This window comes from Lactuca saligna, chromosome 5, assembly GCF_052625555.1.
Source record: "Lactuca saligna cultivar CGN05327 chromosome 5, ASM5262555v1, whole genome shotgun sequence".
NCBI classification, from domain to species: Eukaryota; Viridiplantae; Streptophyta; class Magnoliopsida; order Asterales; family Asteraceae; genus Lactuca; species Lactuca saligna.
In genome coordinates, this window is record NC_136421.1 from 31,700,169 (window position 1) to 31,710,638 (window position 10,470).

Genomic DNA, 10,470 nt, shown 5'->3' on the forward strand with positions numbered 1-10,470 from the left:
GGTCCATAGAGTTATAGCCTCGAGTGGCTAACATGTGTTATGGGTGGTATTTTGGGGAGCTCACTAAGCTTCGTGCTTACCGTGTTATGTGTTATGTGTTTAAGGTTTTTCTTATTTGGATCGCAGGACGGCACCGGCTTGATTGTACACACCAGAGAAAGAGTTAAGAGGATCCTGGATTACCATTTTATTAAACATGGAGCTTTGTTTTGTGATTTTAATAAATGATGTTTTGTGAAATACGTGCTGAGAATTATAATTTTCCAAAAGAAAAATTGTTTCGAAATTTACAGTGTTACAAGTCAGATCCATAAAGCTTCCATGTGTCCCAGTTGACGAAGTGTGTAGTCGATGAGACGACAATGGTACCATTGGAGGACATTTAGGTTGATGCGAGCTTGAATTATATTGAGAGGCCGATCATGATCTTGGATCGAAAGGTGAAGTTCTGAGGAATAAGGAAGTGCCCCTGGTTCATGTCCAGTGGCAGCATCAGAGAGGGTCTGATTTGACTTGGGAGCCGGAGTCACAGAGCAGCATCTAGAGTTATTTGCGGAGCATGACTTCGAGGGAGAAGTATGATTCTAGTAGGGGAGAATTGTAACATCCGAATTCCCAGGTATATTATTTTAACTATTTATTTTTGAGATTCATTGATCTACTCGACGAGTTGGCGCTATAACTCGCCGAGTAGGAGCGGGTATGACCACATGAGTTTAATGACCTACTCATTGAGTCAGAGAGTACACTCGCCGAGTAGGTGCTGTAAATGGAAACCCTAGATCCCTGGTCTTGGGGCCTATTTAAAGGCACTTATAGCCTCATTTGTGGTCACACCTCACTGAGAAGAAACCCTAATCGACCCCTTGAGCTTTTAAGAGAGTTTTGAGCTTTACTTGAGATTTTTGGGTGCATTTTGTTAGAGGAAAGGAGGATTCCAAGAAAGGATTGTGAAGAGACTGTTAAATCTACTGCTCATACCTCCAGGAGCTTTTATTTTAGGTATAAAGTTCGGACCTTTCTCTTTTGTATGATTAGATCTCATCATATTAGAGTTAGGGTTTCATTTCCTTCTTTTATGGGGGACCTTGAGGGTTTTGAACACCTTCTTATAGTTGGACATTAGATCTGGACCGTGTGATGTCCCTAGAGTCGAAAGTCCCCTGCTTTATTCAGCCATGTTATCCCTTTGAATGATAAAATACTTCTCAAACTTGTTCTTGGCACTTTTAGACCTTTTTTGCCATGCATGAACGTAAAAATCGAGGCTTTACATGATATTTGAGCCTAGAAAGCTTAGGTCTAGAATGTGAAAGAGTTTTCTGCCTTGAAATCATCTGAATAAGAATTGAGTTTGAGCCGATTCCGCCGACTCAATGAGCCGACTCGATGAATCGATTAGGGTTTATCCCGATGAGCCTTATCATGCGATGGCTCGGCAAGTTTGGGGTTAACTCAATGAGCTGGACCTTCATGAAATTATTGAGAAACGATGGGACCCAACGAGTCACACGAGTGTACTCGGCGAATCTGGTCAATTGGGGCTATTGACTTTAGGGTTGGTCAAATGAGTGATATAGGCCAGGAAGGGGCTAAAATGGTAGTTTATCCATTTCTAAGGCTAGAGTGTAAGAGAGATCATCGTTTGAGTGTGAGGAGAATATTAATTAGATATATTATCCCTGTGATAGGCAGAGGCTAGATCGAGGATTCCGAGCACGAGACTTTTTCTTAGTAGCTTACGAGGTGAGTCTTCTCACTATACATTACCTAGAGTGGTATTTATGTGTGACCAAAGGGTCGTATATTCTTACTTGAGTTACGCATTTTATTGTGTGATATTTATGCTATATTATGTGATACTTAGACCGGACCGGATGATCCAACGAACTATGAGGCTGGAGGATCCTCACTTAGACCATACTAGAGGGTCCAACGAGCTGTGGGACTGGAGGGTCCCACTGAGACACATTCACCGGAGGGTCTTCCAGAGCTATAGCCTCGAGTGGCTAATTATTTGTGCATGGTATTTTAGGGAACTCACTAAGCTTTATGCTTACCGTGTTATGTGTTATGTGTTTCAGGTACTTTCGAGGATCGCGGGAAGGCATCGACGTGATTGTACACACGTGTTCTAGATTATTTTGAGGATTCTGGGATTTGATTTTTGTTGTGGATTTATGTTGACATTGAGACACTTACGATTTTTATGAAATATAATATATGAGTTTTACGTGTTTTAAAAATGAAAAATTGGTTTGAAAAATTACGTCGTTACACATGAATCGTTTATGCAGACCGATGATGGATCGGTTTGTGATAGTCCAAGACACAGGAGCAACATGAGGAGCACTTGCGAGAGGTGTTGGATAACTTGAGGAGGGAGAGCTTGTACGCCAAGTTCTCTAAGTGTGAGTTCTAGTTGCGTGAGGTGCAGTTCCTTGGGTACCTTGTCAACCAGAAAGGTATTTTGGTTGACCTGGCCAAAGTGGAGGCCGTGATGAGATGGGAGGTTCCAAAATCTCCATCTGAGATTCAAAGTTTCCTGGGGTTGGTAGGCTATTACCGAAGATTCATTCAGGATTTCTCAAAGATAGTCGTACCCCTAACACGGCTGACGAAGAAAGTTGTTGTTTTTCGCTGGGGGCCTGGCAGCATGCAACGTTTGAGGCATTCAGATACAGACTATGCGAGGCACCGATCCTTGCCCTTCTAGAGAGCGTGTAGGATTTTGTAGTATAATACGATGTGTCCATATTAGGATTGGGTGCAGTATTGATGTAGAGAGGGCATGTTATCGCGTACGCTTCGAGGTAGCTAAAGCCTCACGTGGCAAACTACCCGACGTATGATTTGGAGTTGGGGGCGGTTGTCTTCACCCTCAAGATTTGGTGACACTAGATCTATGGGGTCCGTTGTACCATTTACACGGATCACAAGACTCTGAGATACCTCATGGACCAGCCGAATCTGAACATGAGGCAACGTCGGTAGCAAGATGTGGTAAAGGATTACGATTATGAGATCCTCTACCACCCAAGGAAGGGTAATGTGGTGGCCGATGCTCTTAGCCGCAAATGTTGTGACTGAAATCAACTGAATTAATCACACAAAAAACAGTGGACGTGTCAGTTGGTGGAATAGATCTAGTATGTAGGGTATCGAACTCAGGGAACGACAACTAACTAATTACTAAAATTATCTAAAAAACAAAATAGAAAATAATAAGGGGGGGGGGGGGGGGTTTCTCTAGTTTTACAAGAGTAGAAACTTACTAACAATTAAACTAAATAACTAACAACTAAGAAAGCAAAGACCAACTAAATTCAATATCTAAAGGGACTTCTATTCAGGTTCGACTTAATTGATCCTATGGTTGATTTAATGGTAATAGTGCAATGGATTAAACTTTTATTGGCTATTGATTTAGTGATTAGTTTCACATTCGCTATGCTAATCCTTGGAAAATAAAATAATTCAAGCAGTGGCCAGTTGTATAAATTAATTAATTCTCTAGGTTATTTATTTGGGTTAAATAAGACTTGTAATGGTTAATCAAATTGGTCAATTCAATTAGCTTCTTGTGGTTGGTTTATCAAATAAGCTCACAAATTAACTTACCCATTCTCTAATTAATCCTAGTTTCATATTCACTAATCCTAGGCACATAATAAATTGTTCACATAAATCACATGAGGTAAACAATTAAGAGATGTTCATGCAGCCTAATTGTCTTCCTATTAACATAAAATAGTTATGGTTAATGCATAAGGATCTTTAACAAGCTTAACTCAACAAAATCACCAATTAAAAGTTAATTGTACCATTAATCAAACCATAGTCTCAAAATTGTCTTACCTAAACAGAAGCTAGCATGTTTCATTAGCTCATAATTAAGACAGTAGAAAACTCAAAAACAAAATTCAATAACATAAACATGGTTTAAATACTAGATGTAGTTAAGAGAAATCAAAGTATGCCTTAGTTATCCTTCAAAACTTGAATTGGGTTGAATCTTCAATCTTCCAGGTGTCTCTTTTCGCTCTAAATCACAGCTCCTCCTCCTTGGGTTCTCAGAAGTCCCGTGTATCGATCTGGAGGGTTTCCTTTATAGATTCGACTCAACTCGTTGAGTCTAAGACGGACTCATTGAGTCCCTCATTAAATTCCTGTGTACGGAAATGAAGGACTCTTCTGCTGAATCTTCTTGGGAACTCATCGAGTATACGTCCCTAATCGCCGAGTCCTTTGTGTTTTTTTGGTCCATCCTTCTTTGTTCACTCCAAAGGTTCCCGATAGCAGTTCCTGCATCCTTTTGCTTTCGAGCACTTCTTTTGGACTGAAAATATAATTCAAACATAATTAAGTACATTTTTTCCATAATATGCAATTCATTAGCTAATAAATGATAAAACTCTATACTAAATATAGGGCTAAACATGCACATATCAAAATACCCCACACTTGACCTTTGCTTGCCCCTAAGCAAAACTGAATTTTAAGCATACTAGCATCACATAAGACAACCCCAATCTAACCCAACCATTATGCCAAGACCGCAAGCATGCATTTGTGTCTAAATTTTCCTAAGGATCCCCCTCAATCCTAAATACTTACAATCCTCATAAACACTCCCCCACTTCTTTCGAACAATGCTCATTTTATGCATCCCTCTAAATCCATCCGCATAAAACCTCGTAACCTCAAGGTATTTTTGGTTGAGCAACCCAAGTACACATAAACTAAAAATTATAATTCTTGATACCCTTATATAACTCTTTGGAATTCTTCACTCTTGATAATTTTGACATTAATTTCCTCGAAGTCACCATCTTTTGATTTTTCGGTATCTTCAACTTTTGAACTTTTGGGATTTTGATCTTCGATCTTCATACTTTAATATTGATAGTTCCAAAAATTCTAACAACTTTTTATTGTGATTCTCTCTTTTTTTCACATGTAACTCACTTTTTTTTCACTCAAATCCTATATGCTTAAGCAGGGGCGCTCAACTTCAACTCTTATTTGTTAAAGATAATAATTTTCCTGGATACATTTCTGGTACACGATGCTAAATATATTGCATCCCTCAAACTAAGCGAGGATGTGTTTTTGTCCCATGATTTCACTAGAATAAAGGAGGCCACAAATGCATTATAACGTATATAGGCTCAACTAAACATTTGGGTCTTCAAAGAATCATCAAACATAATACTAGCATGAACCCTAATTGCTGTTACCAAAATTTTCTAATTTAGCCCTCACAATTTTAATGCAAAAAATTCAAAATTTTCAATATTTAACTAAAATTTTAACTAATGTAACCAACCCTCTACCCCACACCTAATTTGTGCAATGTCCCCATTGCATACCATGTATGATAAAACAATGAAATAAAGATTGAATTGGAACAAACTCCCCAGTGATAATAGTTGCGAGGTTGATCTTCTTCATGGATAAATCCATCTTGAATTGACTTTCGACATGGGAATAGCTCATCCATGCCTTGGGTGTCAAGTCTCGTGTGGTAACAGCTCTAAAAAATGCAGGAAAAACTATCGAAAATCTCCAAAAATGAATCTTCTTGATAAAAACCAATTATTGTGGGAATATAATTGTCATGCCTGAAGCTAAGGTGTGAAATTCGTAGACACTTGTCGAGTCAATAATCAAACTCGCCGAGTTGAGTCATGAAAATGCAGAATTCATGTTTTTACGCTTAGACTCGTCGAGTCTGTATATGCACTCGGCGATTCAGTCGCTGGGTGAAAAAAAAAACTGTTTTCTGCTCCAAGTCTTTTTGATAAATCCTAACCACTCCTGAATTATATTAAATCTAATATTCTTCTACAATAATTAAACTCATTTGAACGCTCCTCATGACCGGACTAGATATTTGAACTTCACTCTCGCTTCCGCCTAGACTCGAAACTCCTATTACTCTCGAGACTCTTTGTAGGCAACCCATTTTCAAATTCTGAAAAGACACTAAACAAACCATGAGAAATTAAAAATCCTAATTTCTAGAAGTTCCAACAAACAACTAAAAAACAAAGAAAAACAAATTGTTCAACAAAAACACAAATAAAAACAAATCAATCTTCATCTTCCTCCTCATCATTATCATCATGCATTGCCCCGCTTCTAGTGGCTCTGCTTTGCCTTGCGTTCATCCTCTCCTCCTAAGTTGGTATATAAAGATATTGGCCCCTGTCCACATATTGGATGTTGAAGTGGTTGAACATTTGGATAAAGGACCGATTTGCAAAATTCACACCCTTTCCCAAATCATCTTGATATTTTCTTCCTTCAACATTAAACCATTACAGGGGTATTTCATCTTCCACCGGAATAACCGGTGGATTGGGAGGTGCTTGCCCGCGTCTTTGCCAAACTCTCCTACCCGGCTCCTCGGGTCTAATCACAACATCAAAATCTATAATAGCATAGCGTCCCATACATAATGAACTTTCCCAGCCATTCCCAGTCAATCGCATTGGGTACACAAATTTCCTTTTTCCAGATTTCTACAAGTTTCTTCTTCCACTTAGTCATCGTAGATTTGGACTCGATTGTTGGAAAATTCAACCAAGGAAAATCCCCTTGGCTTCCTCTTGAGATTTTACCATATGAAAACAGGTTCCTACATAAATAAGTAACACAAACAACCAAAAACAAACAAAAAAATTAGAAAATAAAATCGGAACTGCATCAGACATGACTCGCTGAGTCCGTAGACCGACTCGACGAGTCATACGAACTACGTGAGTCTATTGACGAGACTGTCAAATTTCATCCATAAAACTCAAAATTTACTGCAAGGGTTTGTCCAGGGATGTGTTTAGAGCATAGTAGTATAAGAAATTTCACTCATAACATCCTAATTGGGTCAAAATAGAAATCCTAGAAATTCTAAAACTTCAAAAACGGGTTTTCTTCCTAATTAACACTTCCAATCTCCTAAAAATCAAAGCTTTTACAGAAATAAAGAAAAAATTGAGTACCTTTCTTGCGTGATAGAGAGATAGAGAGAATGATAGGGAGAAAGAGGGAGGCGAACCTCGAGTGTCGGCGGGATGAGTGCGAAATGGTTACCAATTAGGGTAAAAAGTCCTAATTTTACAGATACAATTTTTTTTTTCAGTAAAAACAAACCAACTCGTTGAGTCAGGGTCCCACTCGGCGAGTCTGTTCGTGATTTTGCGATTCCAGCTTTCGAGTTAACTCGTCGAGTAAGTCACCCAACTCGCCGAGTAACTCGTTAATTTTAAAAAATTGATATATATTTTTATAAATTTTATATAAAATTTAATTCCTGCTTAAAAATATATCCAACCCACCCCACACTCAGACCATGCTTGCCATTAAGTAGTCATTTTGGACAAATAAGAAGATGAAAATAGATAAATCTTAAAAATGAAAGAAAAAAATTAAAACTAAAGAAAAAGGTAAAAGAAAGCAAACTCTAGCAATGGGTTGCCTCCCGTTAAGCGCTTCTTTTTCAAGAGTTGTTAGCTGGACTGCTTCCCACTCTACGTTTCTTCGTTGTCCTCCATCAGGAATTCATGCTTAATCTTTTGTTATTTAAACTTTGTCTTGTAAGCATGTATCTTTCTTTTATATGCCCGTCTCAATTCTTCTTTCCTTTTCCTCGTAGCATATTCTTTTATTACATAATTGATTTGTTTCCCAACCTTCTTCTTCTTCACCCCGTTCTTTGGGCCTATCTTTTGTACTCCTTCTTTGTCAATCTTGACTTCCCATGCAGTTGCCACTTCATCATCACTTGATATGAAGGAGTCTTCCTTACTTTCGTCACCTTCTAAAGAATTTGGTGGTTCAAATGCAAATTCTTCATAATTAGTAGGAACTCGGGCTCGAGATTTAGTTCTCTTGATTGTATTTGACTCGATCTATTGATTAGCCATTAGTGACTCAATGGATGATTTATTCACATCATCATTCCAGGCCCTTGAATTCTCCTTTTCTCCCAAACTTACCCTCTTGTCAAGTTGAATTACTTCTTATTTTATCATCGTGTCAAGGTAATCCAATTATGCATGTTGGAAGTTAATGTTTTCAACAATTTCAGCCTCTTCTATTGGACTTTCCAATGTATCAGGAGGGGTGTGCATGTCAAGGCCAGAAAGGGAAATTGTAAGCAGCAAGACAAGATCGTCATGATTTTTGAGGTTCTCGATTGGACTCGTCGAGTCACTCAATGCTACTCAGCGAGTCTGTGAGGTTTCCATAATTTTTGTTGTTTCTTTTGAATCAGCTTCCTCTAGCAACCTTTCTATCTTCTTTAAATCTTCTCTAGCATCGAAATTCCTTCCAGAAGGTAACATAAATTTGTTTGGATTTTCTTCTTGTAAAAGCGAAAGCTCTCTTTCTAACACTTCATCATCCAAATCTACTAAGGAAACTTCTCTGTTTTTCATCCCTTCATTCCTTTTCTCTTGTTCCACTTTAAACACCACTGAATCGTTCCCTACCCTTAGTGTTAGTGTAGATTCGCACACATCAACTATTGCACAAGCGGTATTCAATAATGGCCTCCCAAGAATGATTGGAACTTTAGGGTCTTCTTCCATGTCAAGCACTACAAAGTCCACGGGAAACACAAACTTATCGAATTTGATGAGAAGATCTTCGGATACTCCTTTTGGATGTATGACGGTTTTATCGGCTAGATGGATCTTCATACGAATCGGCTCTGGCTCCAGCAAATTTAGCTTCTTGAGGAAAGAATATGGCATTAGATTAATACTTTCACCCGAATCAGTCAACGCATGAGTAGAAATTATGTTCCCAAATTGACAATGTATGGAGATGCTTCCCGGATCACCCCTCTTTTCTGGTAACTCATTCAACAATACTTCAACAACTTCTTCCATATTTTGTCTAGTGGTGTAGAGGTTTTTAAGAAAAGTTGCATACTTAGGCGTTTGAAGTATCGTTTCAAAAAATGGAATGTCCACTTGAAGGGTTCTCACTTGCTCCATAAATCTTTTATACCGTTAAATATGCTCATCTAGTATGGCTTGGATTGGAAATGGAAAAGGTGGCCTGTAAGGTTTAAAAAGAGAACGATTTTTCTCATCAGACCTCGGACTTGTCGAGTCCATCATGCCGACTCGACGAGTCAATTCAGGTTTGCTCAAATTCTATTTAGCTGTTTCTTCTGTTTTCTCCTAATTGGGTTTCTTCTGAATAGAGGTCAGAGGAGTGAAAATTTTGTCAGAATTAGTGGTTATCAAATTTCGATGCGTAATTTTTGGATTTTTTCGGTATTGCTCAGAAGTTCACCGAGTGTTCTTTGATTGATCTGTTGCACAAGCTGACCTATCTATTTTTCAATGTTATGAATGGAGGTCTGCTGATTCCTAAGCAAATTTTGTTGATATTTCATCATAGCTTGATGATCTTTAAGCATCACTCGTTGCTCCTTGAATTAAATGTCAGTATAATTGTGCCTCTTCTTTGACGCAGCTACAAACCTTGCGAATATCTCCTCCAAATCAGCTCTCTTTTCCATAACCAGTTCATCCTTTTGATAGCAACCCAGTTCTTTTTGCTTGTATTTCTCCTCCTTTGCTTTTTGTACTCGTCATACGGGAGCCATTCCTTCTTCGGTTTCCACCAATTATCATCAAATCTATCGCCACTCGAATAAAATACTTGAGATTTCTTGTTTCCATTCTCATCCAAATCAAAATCTTTAGTAAGATGAGGTCTGTTACATTTCTCACATCCAACCTGAATAGCATAGATTTTTTGATCCATCTTAGTCATGCTCCGATCTAAACTATCTAGTTTAGCCATCATTGCTACCATGCTATCGTTAACAGTGTTCACCACCCCCCGACTTACATCATTGCTTGGGTTATGATATTCTCTAGAGTGTTTAGAGAATTCCTCAATTAATTCCTTGAATATCGGGGGTGGCTTCTTTATGAGCGTACCTTGCGAGTCAAGAAGCTGCCTTGTAGTCACATTTACCCCATCATAAAAAATATACGTCTTGTTGTCTATTAAGATCGTGATGTGGGCAATTCCTTAGTAATCCCTTGTACCTCTCCCATGCCTCGTATACGGATTCTCTAGCTTGTTGTTCAAATTTGGCAATGGACTTCTTCAATTTGGCTATCTTTGAAGGGGGAGAAAATTGATGAATGAACTCTTCCTTCATTTTATCCCACGTAGTGATAGATCCTGGAGGTAATGATTTGAGCCAATCTTTTGCAGCACCTTTGAATGTAACTGGAAGCATACAAAGCAGCTGGGTCTTGTGATGCACATTTGGAACATTAAAATAATCAGCTACATCGTTGACCTCATCCAATGGTTTATAAGCATCTTTGTGATCTTTACCATAGAATGGGATCTCCTTTAGTTGAGGAAGTATGTGACCTTTAAGCTCAAAGGTGGCAGTTGCGGGAATTGCGGGTCGAACAAGTCCTGTCCTGG

The 10,470-nt window shown here is 38.6% G+C and overlaps 1 non-coding gene across 1 annotated transcript; it reads left to right on the top strand.

Moving 5' to 3' along the window:
- The first annotated feature begins 10,037 nt into the window (after positions 1–10,037).
- Positions 10,038–10,144, top strand: LOC144999069 (small nucleolar RNA R71). The gene has a single exon (XR_013660594.1). It is a non-coding gene; the product is annotated as a small nucleolar RNA R71 (small nucleolar RNA).
- Positions 10,145–10,470: the final 326 nt, after the last annotated feature.